Consider the following 23,070-nt stretch of genomic DNA (forward strand, 5'->3'; position numbering starts at 1 on the left):
TGATAACTGAAATTTAATTTAAACATTAAAACCAAAATCTACAAAACTAAAAAAACAGAAAACCCGAAATTTGATAATAAATAAAAAAAATTATTATAAAATTATTTTCTAACAAATAGATCTTTTATACCCATAGCTGGTGACCTTTAACTCATCTGGAACTAGAAAACCCTGTCTTTAGATTCAGATTATAAAACTCTGATCACAATATTAATTAATGAATGCATTGGGGTCAAATGTGAATGCATTGAGGTGGAATCGACAGATAATGGAGGCTTGTGTCTTGTACTCAATCATTCTGTATAGCAACTTATGTGTTGAATAGATCATACTGCTGTAGAAATGGTGGGGAAATCACTAAACGTAATATCTTATTTGTTATAAACATTTAAATGTCCACTCTTGAGTTTACTGTGTTAAAAAACAACATCACTGTGTGTTAAAATAATGCAGTGTGTTTCAGTCTGTATGAAGTATGGTAAACAACAACAAAAGTGTTATCGTAAACATTGTAATCAATTATTGATCAATAATAAATATCTTTTATTAGTGTAGATTACAGTTTTTGCATATATAGGGATGCACCGAATGTTTGGCAACTGAAATTATTCGGTTGAGCAAAAAAACTCATTTTCGGTGTACGGCCAAACAAGTAAATTGACCAAATAAACTTAACCAAACAATAAAGTCTTTAATGATGCGATCAAATAGCCACCAGTGGCGAGTGAGAGGTGTGCACGCTTAAGCAAAAGAAAACATTTTAAAGTGTTCGGGAAAGACGCCAAAATATACAGGACTACAAGTTTCATTTATTATTTAAAACCAAGACACCCTGTACAACATGCCGAGGCATGGGTATATATATTTGTTTGTTGAATGAACAAGCACAGAGAGAAAGAGTGTGCATCTCATATCACAGAAAAGAGTAACGATGAAGAGCGATGGGAGTGCGTAACAAAAACTTACTAAAACCAATAAAATCCTACAATGACAAACAAAGAAATAAAATGTTTATTAACAAAAGTTTTCTGTTAGATAGCAGCGCTTTTTTCCTGTCATGCTCCTGTCAATCATCATGCTGTCACAATCTGTAGAGGCAAGCAAGCAGACGTGAATCCACATTGCCCAAATAGTTTGTGTTTTGTTGCATAAGCATCACTGCACGTTTCTTAAGGAGAAGTAATGAATCATTTGTGTTTTCTATCAGAGATAGATAGATTTCTATCAGCTATCTAGTCAGAGAAATGCATGAAGTAACCAGGTGTACAAATACCTGCTGGAATGTAAAATAACTGTTCATTGTGAAATAAATATTGTTCTATTGTTACAAGATACATTCTGAAAAAACATATTCAATGGTGAAAATTTTCAAAATAATTAGACCAAGAATTTTTCTTTCGTTGTTCTATTGTTAAAGGACTGATGAAATCCCTGACCCCTCCCTCCCTCTCTCATTACTTACATTTTAACACCTTCCTAATTAAAGCAGTGGGTTAATGAAGTCTTTCGCACACACTGGAATGATAATGAGAGAGAAAATCTGTTAATCTATATGAGAAACCTAACAAGATGTTAAAAATAATTTTTCATTTTTATCAAGAGTGCATGTGTTCCCAGTGAGCAAGAGATCCTATGCTGAATTTATATTTTTCATATTCCTGAAATCTCTTAAAGCGCCGCTCACACACACAAACGCTTGTTCGGTTACATAAATGAAGACATTCAATAGACTTCTGTTGTTTTTATATAAAGCTATTAATAATCACGACACACCAGCACAAACTATAAAAGAAATCATTTATGGCCAATAATTGTGCGTGTTTTTCCTCTATGGTTAAACGTAAAACATTATCCCAAGAGTTATCACGACTGAAACTGGTGTCAAAAAGCTCTGAGCCCATAATAAAGATGCTTCTCCTTATAATAATTGTACCTTTACTTAAAGTTTCAAGTTTAGGTGAAAACACAAATAGCAAATCAAATATCAGTCACAATATGTATTTTAATACTCCTGTATTATTTTCTTCAAGATTATTTAATATGTTTATTAAGCCGTATGGACTGTTCAGCAGTGTAGCTGATCTTAGCTTTTACTGTTCTTCTGGGGATATTTGACCACACATAACACAGACTCAGACTGACCCAGCCACAGAGAAGTGCTTATCATAGCAGTTTGGTGATCTCATACCGGTCTAAAGGGAAAAAACAAACATTTAAAAAGCCCAAGAAAGTGCTTCCTGTTGCCTGCAGATCTGTTCTGTCCCGTCACCTCTCCATGAACTCAGTCCAGCACACAGACGAGAAATTAATGAACAACTTCACTCCCGTCACATATGTCAAAAATAGAGATGCACCCAAAGGAAAATTATTGGCCAAACAAAATGAAAAACTTAACCCGAAGTCCGAATACCAAGCAATTGTTTTTATTTTCCTATTTATTTTGCTATTTTTTTCTGTACTGTATTTTGAGCAGTGGACGTGCCCCTGCGTGCTCGGTCAAGTACAAGCAAAGGGAGAGAGAAAGACGGTGGCAAGATTGATAGGAGATGACAGAGGAAAAAGCAGTCTTACAAAAAGCTTATTGTTAAAAATGGTTTTATTTCTGGTTTAATATAAACATATTTGTCATTGTAGGACTTTAGTGGTTTTAGGAAGTTTTTATTACATACTGCTGATGCTCTTCGTCTTTCTATGACATGAGATGAAGAGATGAAGTCTTGTGCATTCAGCATATACCCAGGATCGTCACCACCATGACTTTCTCATACACTGCATGGTGTTCAGGATGTATTGATTTTAAATGACAAATGAAACTTGTAGTGCTGTTATGTTTTCGCATCTTTCTCAGACACTTTAAAATGCTTTTACCAACATGTTTGCTGCATTTGCGCGTCTCTCACTCTGCCCTGGTTCCTATTTGATGGCATCATGAAACACATTATTTTATTCTGTTAAATATGTTCAGCCTTTTTACTTGTTCGGCCAACAATTGTTTAAAACAACCCAGCATAGGTTGAAATACAATCCAGTGGGCTAGATTTGTCCCTTTTTGACCCAACACGGGGAAAATCAACCCAGCATTTTGTAAAAAGTCATTATTTATACATTATAAGCATTAATGATGCAATTAAAAATTGTAGGGTCACAGCATTCGTGCCTCCTTTAACTTCTTATTAAACAAAATCATATGGCCACACTGTAGCTTAAAAGTTTATGTACTAAATACTGCATACATTTCTTTCCAAAGCCATTTATTTTATGTTTTTCTCATATAACACATACATTAATTTAAATTATTTTGGGGGTTAATTTATCATTTTGATAAAATGTGATTAGTAATATGATATGGCAAATAATTAATTAATAAAGATGAAAACACTGAAGACGGGACGTGCATGTGTAAGTGTGGCACAGATAAAAGTTGATCAGGTTCAGATCCAGTGCAGTTTTGATTAGGATAAATAATCTTAGATTATGACGACTGGAGATGCAGTTTCTCTGTCGGCGAGGATGTTATTTCAGAATGATCCAGCAGGGGGCTTGTGTTTTTAGATGACACTAACAGTGACAGTGACAGTAACGCTGTCTGTGATAGAGCCAGTGTTGAAGTTTAGACAGAGACGAAGACGTCTTCTGCCAGATGCCACACAAATGAAGGCAATATGACAAGAGCACTGGACCAGAGAGAGAGGTGATGGGGAGCAGGTGCACTAACACAAATTATTAATGCTGGACACTATGAGAAAATGTGTCTGTCTCTCTCAGGACAGTTTATTAATAAAGTATCAGCCTGCTGTGGTGGTTAAGATGCAGAGATCAGACCTGAGATCAGTGTGACTCTGGGTTAAAACAGGAAAGTGTGCCTGCGCTGAACACAGAACTGTCCCGTGGGAGAAATGCTGTGTTAAAAATAAATACAATCCTCATTTATAAGGTTTTATTTTTTTCTGAACAACAGGCAGGCGTTGCCATGACAATTTCCTTACTTCCGTTCGTCTCTTTTACCTTTCTGGCCTCATTAAAAAGCATTGTGCCGACACACCGCAGTGTGCCAATGAAACCAACACGAATATATGAGTTCAGCTTCAATCCGTGCTGTTGTTTAATGATACAAAAATGAGAAAACAATTACAGAAGCACTGCAAAAAATTTATTTCTTACTTGGTATTTTTGTCTTGTTTTCAGTATAAATAACCTAAAAATAACCTAAGAAAATAATTCTAGTTTTTAGACAAAAAATACACGATTTAATTTATGTGCTTAAAAAGGCAAAAATCTGACAATAGGGTAAAAAACATCATTAAATTGGGCAGAGTTTTTGCTTAATTTAAGCACAAGTTCACTTAAATGTGATATTTTTGGTCCCGACCAGTGGCGACTGGCGAGGTCAGAAATTTTAAACTAGGTAGACCTCCTTGAAATAGGCGGGACTTCAGTGACTACTAATACAGTGGTTAAATGGATTGCACTATGATTTCGTCAACTTTTCCACAAAAACAGTTTGTTTCTCTTCTGACTGAGTGGGCCAGCTGTCACTCTCAGTGGGCCGGTGCCACCCTTGCCCTTATCTAGACTCGCCACTGGTCTATTGAACTGAACTTTTTCATCTTAGGTCATTTTGATTATCAGGAAAAAAAATGCATCTTGATTTTAAGAATTTTTATATATTTCTACTGAAAACAAGACAAAAATACTTAAGTAAGAAAGTCTGTTTTTGCAGTGATAGAGAAAAATGAAGAGAGAATGTCAGTGTGCAGCACCCAATGTCTTTGTATGGAGATCTGTATAACTAAACATAAAGGCTACTCACTTAAATATTTGTTAACATGAATGAAGTGCTAACATCCTGTTATATTATACTGATTACATGACAGCGAGTTATGAGCAGCTCAAATAACACCTTTATTCTGAATAATTCATGTAGAAGCTTTTACATAAATTTGACATTGACAAGTTTCACATTTCTGTTTTAATAACTTCCGGCACGTTTGCCCTTTCAAACGTCATTTCTGCTTGTCTGAAAACAAGATGAAATTTCCTGTGGTGACAGCGAGATGTTCTTTAAAAGTTATTTTCTCATGAAACAGCTCTGTGTTGTACACTGTGACAGTTAATATTCACAACATCTGTCAGGAATATGACTTGTGCTGTACAGATGGTCCGGTGTAAAAGCTTCTTAAAACTATAGATTTAGTTTGTGGAGCGACATGTTGATTTTAGTCAGCGAGAGTAAAAGCATGAGGTCTTCTGAATGACTCTATGAACTGATCTTGGAACAGCAGTTGTGAGTTGTGATTCATTCAGTGTCCTGATGTCTCTCCATCACTCTCCAGCGAGAGAGACACAGAGAGAGAGAGAGAGAGAGAGAGAAAGACAGCGTTTATGTGAGTAATGATTGGTTGTGTTGTGCTGTTTTATTCATCATATCTGAGCGGGTGATGAATGACTCCCTTCAACAGCAGATATAAGAGTCAAACTATAATTACATTTCACAACACCACACACACACACACAACACAGAAACGGTACTCATGTTAATTTTACTTTATAAACTTAGGCAGCACTAGGGTTGCAAAATTCTGGGAATTTTCAAGGCTAAAAACTTTCCATGGGAATTAACCGGAATATGTAGGAACTAGCAAGAGTATATGGGAATTAACGGGAATAAATGGGAATTAATGGGAATTTACAGGAAAAAATGGGAATTAACAGGAATAAATGGGAATTAGTAGAAATAAATGGGAATTAACAGGAAATAAATGGGAATTAACGGGAATATATGGGAATTAATTGGAATTAACGGGAGTAAATGGGAATTAATAGAAATAAATGGGAATTAACGGGAATGTATGGGAATTAATTGGAATTAACGGGAAAAAATGGGAATTAATGGAAATAAATGGGAATTAACGGGAATTAAAGGGAATAAATGGGAATTAATGGAAATAACACAATTAGCACAGCATCAGTCTTTTGTGGCCATACCATTAATTCATTTCATGTCGTTTTCACACAATATGCAGTCAGTAAACACATTTCCACAATGCTTACATTTTCTTAACAGACAAGCTATACCTCCCACCAAAATTATGGATTGTTTTTGTAGTATTTACAAATGCTTACACACAACATCTCACAATAGCAAAAACAATATTCCAAACCATAGATACAGTATAAAAAGCTTTATGTTGGGTAAATTGGGCCAACCACAGCTGATTCCAGTCTGGCTTAGGTTATTTTTTCTATTACATTGATACTTATACAGTAAAAGGAGGACTTTGAGGAGTGATGTTTTTGAAAACAGAAACAGACAAACACTGTTATGTCTGGACGAGGAAGCAAGGGGCACATGGAGAAGAGCAGGCCCAGTGAGAGGTGCAGTGAGAGATGCAGGTGCAGAGAGAGGTGCAGTGAGAGGAGCAGTGAGAGGTGCAGTGAGAGGTGCAGTGTGAGATGCAGGTGCAGAGAGAGGTGCAGTGAGAGGAGCAGTGAGAGGTGCAGGGCAGTGAGAGATGCAGGAGCAGTGAAAGGAGCAGTGAAAGGAGCAGTGAGAGGAGCAGTGAGAGGAGCAGTGAGAGGTGCAGTGTGAGATGCAGGTGCAGAGAGAGGTGCAGTGAGAGGAGCAGTGAGAGGTGCAGGGCAGTGAGAGATGCAGGAGCAGTGAAAGGAGCAGTGAAAGGAGCAGTGAGAGGAGCAGTGAGAGGTGCAGGGCAGCGAGAGATGCAGGAGCAGTGAAAGGAGCAGTGAAAGGAGCAGTGAGAGGAGCAGTGAGAGGTGCAGGGCAGTGAGAGATGCAGGAGCAGTGAAAGGAGCAGTGAAAGGAGCAGTGAGAGGAGCAGTGAGAGGAGCAGTGAGAGGTGCAGTGTGAGATGCAGGTGCAGAGAGAGGTGCAGTGAGAGGAGCAGTGAGAGGTGCAGGGCAGTGAGAGATGCAGGAGCAGTGAAAGGGGCAGTGAAAGGAGCAGTGAGAGGAGCAGTGAGAGGTGCAGGGCAGTGAGAGATGCAGGAGCAGTGAAAGGAGCAGTGAAAGGAGCAGTGAGAGGTGCAGGGCAGTGAGAGATGCAGGAGCAGTGAAAGGAGCAGTGAAAGGAGCAGTGAGAGGAGCAGTGAGAGGTGCAGGGCAGTGAGAGATGCAGGAGCAGTGAAAGGAGCAGTGAAAGGAGCAGTGAGAGGAGCAGTGAGAGGTGCAGGGCAGCGAGAGATGCAGGAGCAGTGAGAGGTGCAGTGAGAGGAGCAGTGAGAGGTGCAGGAGCAGTGAGAGGTGCAGGAGCAGTGAGAGGTGCAGGGTCAGTAAGAGGAGCAGACCCAAGGAGAGCGCAATGTAGAGGTGTAAGAATGCATGGTGGTGGCATTCCGATGGCTGCAAAAACAGTAGTCAGTGATGAAATTCACTGATTTCAGTAAGAGAGGCTGGTGTTTTTTAGGAGGTTGCCTCCATTATACGCATCTTTCAACAAACCAACAGGTAAGTATTGCATTTTAAATGGATTGGTTCTATTCTCACTTGACATGTCAATAAAGTCATACAGTAATGCATATGTAAAAAAAATTTGTCCCTCTAAAGAATGCAACGTCTTCCACCCTCTGGGAGAAGAGGAAAGCTCCTCAAAAATGATCAAGATCAATACTGTAAAACTTTTTCTGTTCTATCATATTGTGTTTCTACTTTACCTCCTGTAGTCAAGAGTAAGGGGAAAAACTGATTTTTACTGAAATGCTTTTGAATGTGAACATTGCTGTACATGTGGGCACACAGTTCCCAACCAAGACATTTAGCGTAAAAACGTAAACGTAAAACATGTTTTGCATCCAAATACCTGTAAAACTGAAACATAAAAGTCTATGCAGTTTTTGTAATGTCAACAATAGCCAGTATTTAGAAACCTGGTGTACTTAAATTGATTGCATGTACCTTGTGAAGTGAAAAGAAGTGTTATTCTTTGAAAGAATAATTTCATTTTGAGTCAGATTTCCAGTGTTTTGGTAAAGTTATTATGTGCAGATAAATGAAGAGTTAGTATTTATTTAACAAAATGTGTTTTTGAGAAGAAAATTATGCGTTTGGCCAATTGTGTTTTGTAGGTGGAACTCTGTGTTAAGTGTTTAGAAAAATTATCTGAAGTATGGGTAAGCGCTTGTTAGCGATTGAAAAAAACTGTAAAGGCCGTTTTCCTGACCACATTTTTCAAACTTTAGCTAGTGTGTAATTTTGCTATAATAGCATAATAATACCTGTAAAATGATAAAGCTCAAAGTTCACTGCCAGGCGATATATTTTCTTTAACAGAATTTACCTTTCAAAGCCTACCACGAACGGCCAGTTTGGACTACAGCGCTCTACTTTCTGATTGAATGACGTCAATAAAACAGTTTTTGACTAAACTCCGCCCACAGGGATACATCAGTCGCCAGCTTTGGATCAAACAACTCTGCTAAGCTAAGCTCCTTTCGAATCACAACACACTAAAAAGCTACATAATCAGAACTCATTACGTATTTCTGAAGGAGGGACTTCACAAAACAAAGAAGTCATCAGCCTGTGTATAAGACAGTGAAAACAGCGCTATACAGATAGTGTAATTCCTCTAATAAAAGCCGTTATTCAAATAAACGCCGGGCCTCTGATAGTGGCCAGGGGCGTGGTCATCGCGGACAAATAAACGCTTGTCTCAAATTAAGGCCGGGGAAAGATGAGTGCCGGGGAAAATGAGTGAGAGCTTAGCACGTCAACTATAAACGCCTCGTCCGTTTGGTGAGACGCGCGAGCAATCCACGGAGGTTTGCGTTGTGGACCAAAGAGTATAAACAAAGCTTAGCTTACGCGCAGTGTGAGCGTATTTGTGCCAAAGCGTGTTTCAAAAGGAGATACGTCAACTGCGCGAGCAGTCGTCTTTGCTCAAAACAAATGCATTCTAACGATGAAAGCGGGAGGAGGGATGATCGCGCTGTGGCATGATTTGGATAATGTGGGCGCGGTGTTATCTCCTAAATGTATTCAAGTTCATCATAATGCACAGCTGCCAATAGATGGCAGTAGCTACATTGGATGGGTCTCTTTTAATGCCAGTGACGGACTTTCAACAACCTTGAAAAAATATACTGTTAAAAAATGAATGATCTCTATCCACTAGAACGCTATCGCTTTTAATGTAACGGCTTATTTAAAACAATTATTTATCAAACAGATGGAATTTGAAATAAAGGCCTGTCTCTAATAAAAGCCTGCTTCAAATAAAAGCCTGTTACTTTCAACAGTTTAGGTAAATAAAGGCCCCAGTCTTTATTTGAGGAATTTCGGTAAGTACATTGTGTGAAAAATATCGTGTTTTTTACACATCAAACATGAACACGTTATATTGCGCACTGTAAACACAATCAAAGCTTCAAAAACACAGAAAGAACAGGACCTTTAACGGGAATATATGGGAAATATAGCTGTAAGCAGCAATTACCGGGGTCAAGCCAAAAAGGGCACAGAAGCAAGTAAAGTTGAGTTCGGATGAGCAGTTTAAAGAACCTAGGAAAATCTCTTGATTTCAGACAAAATATTAACAGTTATCAGCAAAAAAATTGTGTTCTCATTCAGTCTCTCCCTCTCTTCTCTAGGAGCACTGACAACCAGAACACTGTAGGAAATGTGAGTGGTGCTTGCAGTGGCAATACTCAGCTCTCAAAATGTTACAGTGTTGTTAATGAGTCAAAAGAGCCCCCCCCCCCCCATGTCTCTACGATGTTCTGATGCAGAGATATAGCTCTTGCAAAAACGGTTGATAAGGTATTCTAATAGGTTGCTAGGGAGTTAATTGGCAACCACCAATGATTATACTTCAAGCCATGAAAGGAATAATCCATGATGACTCAAGGTTTTAGATGTACTGTTGGAGTAGTTTTAGGCAAAAATACCATATTTCTATCTCAAAACCACTAGGTGGCGCAATGACAAAATTGTGCATGCAACATCAGGTCATTATTGTGTTACAGCTAGTTTTATGACTATACACTTTAGTTTAGTGAAGAAACAGTTGTATGACCATAGGGTGGCTTGATTTCAAAGGTTTTGTTCAATTATAAGGCCAACTAGTGGTGCAAGCACAAGCATACAATTTTTTTTGTGTAGCCTCAGACTGTGGTCGTACATCAGCGTATCAAATATGGTGAAAAAATCTCTTTGCGTTACGAAGTTATAACCATTTAAGTGTAAAAAACACAAAATTTAAAGGTAATTTTTCGTTTTTTGCAATTTTCGGCCATTTCTGTTGAAAATTTTAATATAACGCCAATAGAACTTTTTGTTCAGAAGGTATTGCAATGTTCTTCCTATGGTGTTTTCGAGTAGATCGGAAATAACGCTCGCGGAGATATTCGCGTGTATTTTTTAAGTGCTATTTTGATGCACAGGTGACTGTTGGTGGCGCTAGCGGGTTTGAGATAGAGACTCCAAAATTGCTGTGGATATTATTTGGACTGTCCTCTGTCAGTGTGCCAAATTTCATAACTTTCCTACGTACGGTTCTATGGGCTGCCATAGACCGCAATGGAACAGGAAGAAGAATAATATTTAAAAAGAAAAAGAAAACTAACAGATACATAACAGGAATATATGGGAATTAATGGGAACAAATAGGAATTAACTGGGAATTTTAAAAGTTGCCTATAACAGTGGCTAGCCAGTAAATCAGATATCTAAATGTAAGCTAGTAATTTTATAATAACTATAATGTTTATTATGCTTTTGTGTAACTCAGTGAAAGAATCAATTAAAGTTCTTCTTAAATTAGTTAAGACCTTATTTTTAAAATTTGTATTAACTTGCATGCATGTCTGCTTATGACCAAACAAAATGTTTATTTATGTTTGTATATGACATAGTTTTATATAAATTTAGCTACATTTCAAAGTTATTCCTGTAAATTCCTATAAATTCCCATTAAGTTTCCAATTGTAATTTTTTTATAAAATTCCCCAGAATAGGTTCCCATGGAAATTTCCCAGAGACTTTCCCCCACTTTGCAACTCCCGGCAGCCCTTCGTTCATCAAAAAACCAGCACAAGATTTCTTCAAACCTAATGAGCTCCAATCCAATTGGTTTGTCTTTAATGTCTTTTCTAAGAGAAAGTCGTCTGATCAAAAGTGTGATTTAACTCTGTGAAAACAGAGACGTCCGTCTAGACTCGCTGAGGTTAAAGGTTAAATTAGACATAAAAGCACAGTCATTACTGTGGTCAGCCTGTGACCTCTGTGTGTGTGTATGTGTAGGTGTGTGTTTAATACTGTGAACAGAGGTTAATGATGTCTCACATGCAACACAGTGAAAAAAACAACATTGTTCTGCAGACCTGAGGAAGCATATTAACCTCTGTGTGTGTGTGTGTGTGTGTGTGTGTGTGTGTGTGTGTGTGTGTGTGTGTGTGTGCGCGCGCGCGTGTGTGTGTGTGTGTGTGTGTGTGTTGAGCTGATCTCTGAATAATGAACTGTTAAATAATCCGAGTGTTTCTGCTGAGAGTAAGAGAACGTGAGAACACAAGGAGGGAAGGATTTTAGGAATCTGCATTATCTGCTCCCCTGGGATGAAGGCTTCTCTAGTGTACACTTAATAGTGGATGATTTAGTCTCTTTGTTTAAGTTTGTGTTTGGGTCTTACTCATGGAAATATAAGCTGTAAATGAATACGTGCTCAGCAAATCTAGTCCTAAATGTACCATAGTAAATGATTCAGTCTTTAGCAGGGTAAATGTTTAATGTGTGTATAATTTTAATAAGCATTAGGGTTTAATCCTAATGAACAGCACATTTCATTTAGGTGGTTAAATGTATTTAAAATTGTGTCATTTTGTGTTAAATGGAGCTGTGAGTATTTTAGTGGTGTGTGATTATACTGGTGTAAACAGCAAAAAAATGACTTTTTGAGTATTTTTATCATGTTTTCAGTAGAAATATTGATATATTCTTAAATTAGGAATCATTTTCTTGAAGCAAAATGACCCAAGAAAAAAATATCAAATTTAAGTAAATTTGTGCTTGAAACAATCAAATAAATTTGCCAATGGAATAAGAAAAATAATCTTTAAATAAGTTAACTTTTTTCTTCTTTTTTGTCGATATTTTTGTTTGGTTTAATATATTTTTATATTATTTTCTTATGTAATTTTGCTCATCAAGAAAATGCTTCTTGATTTAAGAATTTTACCTTACCAAACAAACATTCACGGGTTTCAAATGTTAGATGACATAAAGCAATGCTGCCGTTAAGATCTTTACAATGAGATCCTGTGATGATTTTACCATAAGCTCATGTGTCTTTTTAACAGTAATAAAAAAGTGAAATGGTTCTGGAAGTGAAGTTGATGTTTACTCCTCACTAACATCATCAGTCGAGGTGTGTCTGAATGCAGATGAGATGAAAACACATCAGTAGCACTGGGAAATCAAATGATTTGCATTTATGCATCTGGCAGTTGCTTTTATCCAAAGTGATTTACAGTCCATTTAAAATATATGTTTTGTCAAGCCATGCATTCTTTATGTATCTAACACATAACGCTGCACTGTCTAGGTTGAACTTTTTCTGATTTTAATGCCTGTAATGGCACGTGTCACGTGTATAAGTCCAGACTATATCTGGAGTACAGCGTTATTAACATCAGACAACCACACTGACGGTTGCCGTTATGATGCTGATGACATCACAGCTGCAGGTCAAAGTGCACGACAACACTTTCTGTCATTGAGTGCTTTTAAAACTGAGCTGTTAAAACACAGATGTACCTGTTAATTGAATGTGTGGAAACAGAAAACACTTTTTCATTACCAGAATCACATCCTTCATGCTGTTTCATTTGCACCCTGCATGACACTTCTTGAAGTGTTAATTTGTCTTTTTTATATATATATCATTTTACTTACTTTGTTTTTCTGTTTATTGAGAGTAAGTGTGGTGGAAGAAAACAATAAGCAAAAATCACAAAGGAAATCCGTAGGTCCATAGTCATGGGACAAAAAGGCCGAACTAGGGATCACGAGATCATGATCTTGATTCAAACACCCACACTCTCTCATTTCTAAATTATACCAATCCATCTCTCTATTAAACCTTCCACAGAAATACTGGGATAATAGTTTACATAAACACTGATGTTTACCATCAAGGGCAAACACTTTCTTTCATCCAGTAATAAAACAAGAGTCATTCAATCTTTCAGATTTATAAAAAATAATTCAAGCCAATTAAAATTTTTAAAGAGATTACTGCAATTCATTCATTTTTGTCAGAAGCTCTAGTAATTGATGGTTGAGATTCAGAATTGTGATCTTCATTTAAAAAGAAAACGATTGTGATTCTTTTGTACTCCAGAATCGTGCAGCATTAGGCCGAACTAAGGTTGCAAAGGGGCGGAAACTTTCCATGGGAACTTAATCTGGGGAATTTTAGAAATATTCCAAATTGGAAACTTAACAGAAATTTATAGGAATTTACAGGTAAATTATTTGGGAATTATGGGAACATTTAAGTAAACTATATCATATACAAACATAAATAAACATTTAGAGGCTGTTTACACTTGGCATTAACATGCGTTTTCATCGATCGGATCACAAGTGGACGACGTTAATGCCAGGTGTAAACGGTGTTCAAAACGTTTTGAGCTCGTCCACTTTCAACCACTTTCAACCACATCCAGAGGTAGTCGAAACCCCTTTCGATCGGATCGCTTTGGAGTTGCGGAACGCATATGTGGTTGAATGTGTTCGAACAGCCACACGTGACCGCCTTCTCTCCGCCCATTTATCTAATCTGAGGTATTAAACACAAGTTTTACAACTTTTTTTTTACTTCTGGCGTGAACAGTGCTATTTTTAGCCTTTCATTGATAAAACTTAAATTGTCTGATCTCTGTAGTTTTGTTTTGATAGCGTGTGAAAGTTGCGCGATCCTATTTCTTCAATTGCGCTGAAAATTCAGCGAAAGCTCTAACATATAAACGTACAAAACATTGTGCAGCATGTTTACTTGCTAAATAATATTAGTTTGCGTTAGGGATGCACCGAAATGAAAATTCTTGGCCGAAACCGAAAATGAGGAAACCAAGGCCGAAAAACCGAAACGAAACACCGAAATAAATTATTATGCCAATTATTAGTACAAATACATTTATGGCTATCACTGTGTACTAACTTTACTAGGGGTGTGTGACAGATCACAAAACTCACGGTTCAGATCACATTACAGTTTTTGAGGCACGGATCGGATAGCGCCTTTTTGCTGTTAAATACATCCACGCCGCCTACATGTTGCTTCAGACAAGCACGTGCAGGTCGCGGTTTCTGTTTGCGTCATCACAACATTTTGGCCGTATTGTTTCGGTAATAAAAGTCTTTCGGCCGAAAATTTTCGGTGCCCGAATATTCGGTGCATCCCTAGTTTGCGTCCATATAAACTCATCATTACTCGCGTTTGAATGACAGCAGAGAGACTCGCCCACCGTCTCACAGACCACCCCCTCACAGTATTCAGGACAGAAGCGGTCGAATGTGGACAAGAGAGACGGATTTAAATACCAGGTTTAAACGTGATGTGTTTGTCTCATCCACCTGTGATCTGATCGATGAAAACACACCTTAATACCAAGTGTAAACAGCCCCTTAGTTTGGTCATAAGCAGGCATGCATGCAAGGAATCCTGATACTAACGCTCATCAACCCTTTAGAAATCATCCTAATATGAACACACAGCACAAAAACGTTTTAAACAAATTTATGTGAGTACATGGAGGTGGTGTGGCCTTCAGTAAACAGTGTGCTGTGTGCATGTGACTGAAGAAAGTGCAGGGGAGAAATTCAACTGAAATTGCATTAAATCTTGTTGTTTTAAACAAAATTATGCTGCAAGATTTTTTTAACTACATTAAAGTTCCCTGTTATAGGCAACTCTGCAATTTTATCCAATTTGCAGTTTATTCCCATTAATTTCCATGGAAAGTTTTCCAGTATTAAAATTCGCTGAATTTTGCCACCCTAGGCCAAACACCTGAACCATGAACCATAAATAGTGAGATAGTGAAAAACTGGACATTAACTAAGGTTCACATATTCACAGAGAAAGTTTAAAAGAACTTCTCAGACGTCAGTGCTGATAAATGAGGAGATACAGAATTAGACAAATCTCAAGCGACCTCACAGCGCTTCAGCACATCAACAGACTCACTTGAGAGAGACTGATGCTGATAAGAGAAAAGAAAAAGTAAAATAAACTTTGGACCATGTCAAATGTTTCCAGAAGAACATCAGAGAGATCCAGTCAAAGTTTCACATTTCATCGTGAGACAGAAAGACCTGTCAGTCAGCATCAACCTGCGAACACGTGCACTTAATTAAGATGACTCTGTGACTCTGGTATGCATCATCTGTGTGGACATCATCTTTCCCATCAAAGACAGACATTAATAACAACAGCTGTCAGCATCAGTAACATAAAGCCTCCAGTGAATAATAAAGAAGAGCTATTGAGAGGAGTGCTGTTTCATCAACACCTTCATCTTCATCACCTATCTGAACATCACAGCACAGCTAAAGGATCTCCATCACACCCATCTCTGAAAAACCAAAGATGTGAGCTTTCACACCAGAGGTCCTGAACAAGACATCAAAGCCCCTCTATCAGCTTTTGTCCACATAGCAACTCTTCACTGAAAAAATTACTTTCTTACTTTTAGTATTTTTCTCTTGTTTTGAGTACAAATCTCTTAAATCAAAATGCATTTTCTTCAGTAGGGTAAGACATTTTTTCTTGAATTATGTGATTAAGATTTTTTTCTTTCCCCATTGTAGGGGTGACCCCGAATAGTCGAAGATTCGATGCATCGATAGGAGAAGCCTGATTCGACTAACAATCTCACAGTCGAATCATCACAGATGTGTTATGAAATGAGGATCCTTCAATGTTGGCCATATATGGGTGCACACATTATCTGATTTCACATATAACAGCTTTTTTCCCAATATATTAATATAAAGCATATTATCTGACCCCCTCCCAACCCATGCACACACACATAGATGATTTGACTATCGCTCGACTATGGAAAGATTTGACAATTCTGATTCGAATATATAAATCCTTAGTCGAGGACACCCCTACCCCATTGGCAGATTTCTTTGCTTGTTTTAAGCACAAATTCACTTAAATTTGATCTTATTTGTCTAAAAGCTACACTGTAAAAAAATGACTTTCTTACTTTGTGTTTTTGTCTTTGTATTTTTGTCAGTAAAAATATCTAAGAATTATTAAATTAAGATGTATTTTCTTGATGAGCAAAATAAACGTAGAAAATAAGTCTCGTTTTTAGACCAAAAATATCAAATTTAAGTGATTTTGTGCATACAACAAGCTAAAAAAATCTGCCAATGGGATAAGCAAAAAAATCTTGAATTTTTTTTTAAACACTAAATTCCAGAAAAATTTGCTTACCCCATTGGAAGGTTTTTTTTGCTTGTTTTATGCACAAAATCACTTAAATTTGATATTTTTTGTCTAAATACTATTTTCTTGGGTTGTTTTGCTCATCAAGAAAAAGCATCTTCATTTAAAAAATTTTGATGTTTTTAGTGAAAACAAGACAAATATACTAAGAATTTTTTTTCTTGAAAATCATTTTTTGCAGTGTACACTTATTTTCTTATAGCATTTTGCTCATCTTCTTACTTTAAGAATTTAGACATTTGTACTGAAAATACTGAAAAAGTCATTTTTTCAGTGTACAGAAATCCAGTGAATAAAGTGTTTCTTCAAAATGACTTTATTTACATGGACTTTGTTAGGAAGTATGTTGTTAATGTTGTTAATGTTGTTATGACTCCTCCTAGTGTTTCTCGTGTGAAAAGCAAACGCCAAAGTGACAAACTTTTAGTCAAATTAATTGAGTTTAAAAAAGTGAAAGTAAAACAATGCTAGGATTCTTCTTGTGTCTATAAAATTGGTTGCACAAACCATGAAATTTCCCTGGTGGAAACTTGATTATTTTTAGGATCGTAGAATAGTTTTATGTTTAATTTGAACATTAATAGCACAAAGTTAGATTTCAGTCATTGATTTCAATCTTTGTCATGATCGTACTCAGCCAATATTAAAGATATCCAAGTTATATGTTTACAGAATGACTTTATGTAAATCACTAAAAATAACTTTAGTTGGCTCTGGGTCACATTTATGATGTCCTTTGGAGCTCTGTGAGCAGAAAGGTTTTTTAGATGAATGGTGTCTCTTACATCAGCCAATACATGTTTGTTGAAATGTTCGATCCAACCTCAGTGAACTGCAGAAGGTCATATCTGTTTAAAGTCTCGCTCAATCTATTCATCTCTTTTAGCGCCGCTGTCAATGTCCTTTATTTCTGTTATAGTGCGAGCAGGACCCAAGGTCTCTTACAGATAGAAGTCGAGATCTCCTCTTAACCCTAAACACTGGGATCACAGTGAATTTAGACAACATGTTTAATATATCATTCACTAAGAGTGTGCATGACAATAAAATATACTGACAAGCCTCAGGATGCCCACAGCACCGGGCCGAGAGATAGCAGGAGTTACCTCAGTGTGAGGTGTAAAAAACACATGGCCAGAGTGTTATTGAGTCACCTTACATGAGAGAGAAAAAGCGAGAGGAAGAGAGAGAGAGAGAGAGAGAGAGAGAGAGAGAGAGAGAGAGAGAGAGATTTACGAATGTACTTTACAATACACGCAAATGCACAGTTTTGGAAATGCCACAAATTGAGATAAGAGCGATGTGTTTAAAATCCAAATAAAGTAAATAAGAGGTGAAGAGAAAGATGATTGGTATATATCGTGTGAGTTTTCTTCTCTGTGAGAGCAGGAGAGCAGATGGTCCATCACAGAGTGAGACCAGGCTGTCGTCCACCTCCTGTATTAGCACGACAAATAACACAACATTCATACTGCCAAAGCAAATGTGCTTTACATGCTGAACATTTAAACCAACCAGGAAATAATGCTTGAAAAGAGGAATGATTGAGATGAAGAATCAGCAGCGGTGATTGGATTATGAAGTATGATGTCGTGTATTTAAGGTTTGCATGTAGTGTAGGATTTGTGTGAGCAGGTGAGAACACAACCTGATGGGTATTGTAGCCTTGCAAAGCAATTCATTTGATTCGTCTGCATATACAGACGCTCGACGCATGCGCATTGCGACAATCTGCAGTTCCTCTCCTGGCCTACATACTACATATTCCTCTACATGAAAAAAAGTACACACGCTTACAAACATCTGTCAGTGCACGTACATTACACACTGTGCAGGGACCCTCATGTATGCATAAATACTGAAATATCCTTTAGGCTTTAGCACAGTGCTTCTCAAACTGACATTATAAAATACATTCATTTATCATAAATTCTCTGTATTTAAACCTCAGAAAACCAACAGCACTACATTGTATAATGTAATATGTTTTTTTTTATGTTTTGTTATTTTCTTTGGGGGGGACACAAAAGGATGCACCGTACACAAAAGTTTGTGAACCACTCCTTTAGCCTACATACAGTACTACTGACATACAGAGAGCAACAAAGTTTCAACCTGGACCAAAATATGACCATATGACCATGACATAACTGCAGAAAATGAGCTTGTTGTACACACACACACACACAAAATAGCTCTGTCCTAAATCAAAGGCTGTGCCCTCCGAAGGCTGAATACTAAGACCGATTGCATCACAGCAGCACTGAAGATCAGTAAGCCCATCCCAATTCAAAGACTGCCTACAGTATAATGCGACCTCAAAATGCGTCTTTATTTCTCCGCGCTCACAAGGGTTAAATGAATGCATCCTTCACAGCCGATGCTATCCCGAGATTCATTGCGTTTCTGTAACGACTAAATATTTTAAAACAAAAATGTAAAACCTTTGTTAAATAAAAGTGTGTATTTTGTTTTAGTATTATAAATGAAGTTTTGTATATTAGCATTATTTCTGCAATACTGTGCATGTCGCATTTAGAGTTAATTGAATATACTGTTGGTTAGTTTAATCTACATTAACGTGTACAATTGTTTAGAATTAAATACGTTTTTTTTCTGGTTCCAAAGTTGGAAATGTCATCGCTGTGACCCGCTGACAGGCGTGGTAAAGCAAGTGATGCAACTTATGGATACTCCCTACTAGGCTCCCTAAGTAGTTGCGTTACTTGCTGTCCCCTCCCACTACCCCGGTCAGCGGGACACAACAGCAGAGACCTTTAAAAAATAAATACGCAGCCAAATTATTTTATTTTATTTCAGAGAAAATGACACATTGATGCAGATTAAACTACCCAACAGTATATCAAATTTACCAAACCAGAAATATGTAAAACGCAACATGCACAGTATTACTGCAATAATATTACTATAAAACATAATTTACAATAGCACTTTTATTTAACTACAGTTAAAAATGTTTATTTTAAAATACCCAGAGACGTCACAGGCGCGCATTACATCTTGGGATAGCCAAGGCTGTAAAGGATCCATCTGATGCGTCCTTCATTTCACAGGAAACAAAAGACACATTTGGATGCCACATCTGAAGGCTTTTAAATGAGCATCTGAATTAGGACAGCCCTTGCACGGTGCGGTGAGGTCATTGGCCTTCGAATACGGCCTTCGCAGGACGCAGCTTTCAAATTGGGATGCACCCTGAGTCCTTGCATTCGAAGGATCCAGAATTGGGACACAGCTCATGAGTCTCACACACACTCACTCAATCCTGTGAAGAATTTCTTTAGTTTCTGTGTCGTACTTCAGCTCAAATCAAACATCATCACTTTTATTTCACTGCACATTAAACAAAAAGAAACACGAGCAGATTCAGCGGCGTTTCTTACAAACACTGAAACACAGTCGCAGAATTCTGCATCGCTTGGCACCAATCTTTGAGGCTTCGTTTTCATTTTTCTGCTTCAAGCTTAGAACAGCACAACGACTCTCTCCTGCACTACCAGCAGAAATCTGTGTGTGCGTGTGTGTGTGTGTGTGTGTGTGTGTGTGTGTGTGTGTGTGTGTGTGTGTGATCCAATAGAGAATTCCTGATCCCAATCCATGAGCAGAATGCCAGTAATCAACACACACAAGTTCACGAAAACACAAAATAATTACTGCTATACTGTAAAGAGGAGATGAACTACAGTAGAGACAGAAAGAGATAAACGTCCCATAGAAATGACACTCGAAACAACATGAGCCGCCTTGACTTTACATCAGCTGAATATAAAACAGATGAGCAACAACGGGAATTAATGAGAAACACAATCAATGAAAGCATGAAGTTACAATGACAGACATACTTTTCCATGTCATGTATGATCTGTTTCATATAATAAAGTAAATGTGATGATGACGATGATGAAGACTGCGATAATGAAGATGCAGCAGCAGCTGCCGATGAGCAGCATCTTTAATTAAGAGTGTTTGCTGACTCCTTAGAGACTAAACCATCATTAATGAACTAAAATAACCATCAGAATTACAGTCGGATCACCCGCGAGACACTCGTGAGAACAATCTGAGGTTTCAGTCAAATCAGCAAAATAGAAAATCACAATGTAATAATAAAGAGATTACAACGGCCACAACACACACACACACACACACAAACACACACACACACATGTGACCCCATTCAACATCATCCAGATGATGGTTTGGTTTAAATCTATTGACTCTGGACTCATTTTAACCAAACTTGAACACCTTAACATTTTTTCTACATAATTTCTTTCAGATGAGGGCATTCACACACATTCTCTCAAATGTTATTTAAATTAGCTTCCTTTTTTTTAAACTATAGCCAGGTAATATTTAATTTACTATTGTAATGTCGACATAAACTGCAGATTTATATCATTGTTCTGTCTAAAAATGTCTAAAGATAATGACATAAACGTGATTAACAAATTTTTACAAGACTTATGAATCAATTTTACCTCAAAGTTTTCGAGGTTATGTCAGATTAAGCTTTCACACAGACTGCGCGCGCGCGCACAAACACACACACACACACACACACACACGCAAACACACACCTCATGATACCACAGATACACACACCTGAATGAGTTTCAGGTCACACCACACACAGACACTGGTGGCAGGAGTTTGTGTCCCACTAAAGCTCTCTATCAGACTCTTAACCATCAGAGACGCAAACCTGTCATAACCAAACCTGAAACTGACACAAACACTCACACACACACCATTATACACTGAATTACGCGTTTCTCCTCACACACACACACACACACACACACACACACACACACACCTGCAGTTTAAAACACAACACACACTGAGAGAGTTCAGAAACACGCGCACACACATTGTGTAAAAGTCTGTACTTACTCCAGGTGTTGAAGATTGTGTCACAGACTGAAAGATGAGAGAAAGACAAAATCAGAGATACAGATAAAGAGTAAAATGATGATGATGAAGATGAGGATAAAGACTCACCCAGAAGCTTTTAAGAGATGATGAGGATGATGAAGGGAATCCCGAGGAATGTTTTATGTCTTTGTGTCACTCCAGCGCTGAGGAACATCAACGGGATTTTATTCCACAAACTGAGAATCAGCCGCGAACACCGCGCGTCCGACGCCCGAGAGCATCACGGAGAGAAACGCGCGCACGCGGAGAGCGAGGAGATACCTGACTCTGTGCGCGCGCGCGCTCCAGACACACACACACACACACACACACAAGTTGCAGTTCCGCGCGGCGCCGCTGGATGGACGGCGCGCGCTACACCTCAGATCTAAAGTATTTCTCTCGATGAAGATCATCATATTTTAAATGATCACATTACTGCTGGATTGTTTCATCACTCTGTTTGTTGTTTGAGTTATTTTCATCAGTTACTGAAGAAGAACAATGTTTGGTTCTCTTCTATTCAGAACACAGGACAGATCTGTTATAATAATGTAGTGATGTAATGTATTAAACATCTTTACACTCTTAACACTGATGACATCATCTGATATGACTCTTATTACAGATTAGAAGAGAAAAATAAAGAAGGCCACTTTCACCCAACACACCTGCAGAAGATAAACTCTGTGTGCGCGCGCTTGTGTGTGCGCTGACTACAAGTCAGGTGGTCACACACAGACAGATGCAGACATCACCGACTGTTATGTCAGTGTCAAACTTATACACACACACACAGAGAGAGAGAGAGAGAGAGAGAGAGCGAGAGTAAATGTATTTATCTCTGTATTAATGATGTGTGTGTTTGACTATGGCTCAGAGCAGCAGACAGACTTAATGTAAAAGGCAGCAACACAGAGTTTTAAATGAATGATTGCTGAAACATCTCAGGATGAGAAAAATTACATTCAGTGCCCTGTTTGCCATCTGTACTGAAACTGCCAGGTTGAGTTTAAATTCAGAAAGCGCTCAGGAAGAGAAACCTAAAATACAGTAACAGAGTTTCATCTGCTGAAGTCTTTTGCTGCAGGCAAACAAGAGCATTTCTGAACACACAACATTGTGGAGACAAATCGCCCGCTTCACATGTGCTGCATCTCACAACATTCAGCTCACCGAGTACAACACGTCCTGTCCCAACTCATTACACATATTTCACACAATCACCTGATCTTATACACATGAATATACAACACATACGTCACTATCTCACAGAGCAGGAATATATCAACCTGCTGGCTTGTAATAAATAAACAGCTTGTTTTCCATAATATTCCTGATTCAAACTGTATCCTGTACACAAAAACTGTAGTCAAGTGAACTTTAAACACAATTTCCATCAATACATTAATAGTTTTTCAAATGTGTCAGACTTTGTTCGGTCCAATCAAATCACGCCACAGACCATTTGAACATTCTGTCATCATCTACACGCCTCACAAATAATGTTATTTTGTTAAAGATACTTTTGTCCAAACAGTGAACAGTGAAGAATGGCAAAGGCTCAGCCAATGATCACCTCCAGGATGATCAAAGACAGTCTGGAGTTACCTGTAAGTACTGTGACAGTTAGAAGACGTCTGTGTGAAGCTAAT

The 23,070-nt window shown here is 37.8% G+C and overlaps 1 protein-coding gene across 31 annotated transcripts in view; it reads right to left on the minus strand.

Annotated features, from left to right (window-relative positions):
• ptprda (protein tyrosine phosphatase receptor type Da) overlaps positions 1–21,693 on the minus strand; it is a 341,854-nt gene extending 320,161 nt beyond the window's left edge. For 10 of the 31 annotated variants that reach the window (XM_065249643.2, XM_065249654.2, XM_065249653.2 and 7 more), the window contains exons 1-2: positions 21,503–21,692; positions 21,395–21,421 (exon numbers count right to left, since the gene is read on the minus strand). The gene's annotated coding sequence lies outside the window, so the exon portion shown is untranslated. Of the gene's footprint in view, positions 1–21,394; positions 21,422–21,502 lie in introns of all 31 variants that reach the window. The other 21 variants (XM_065249635.2, XM_065249633.2, XM_065249632.2 and 18 more) reach the window with 5 other exon arrangements.
• Between the last annotated feature and the right edge of the window lie 1,377 nt (positions 21,694–23,070).

Source organism: Paramisgurnus dabryanus, chromosome 2, assembly GCF_030506205.2.
Source record: "Paramisgurnus dabryanus chromosome 2, PD_genome_1.1, whole genome shotgun sequence".
In the NCBI taxonomy this organism is placed as follows: domain Eukaryota; kingdom Metazoa; phylum Chordata; class Actinopteri; order Cypriniformes; family Cobitidae; genus Paramisgurnus; species Paramisgurnus dabryanus.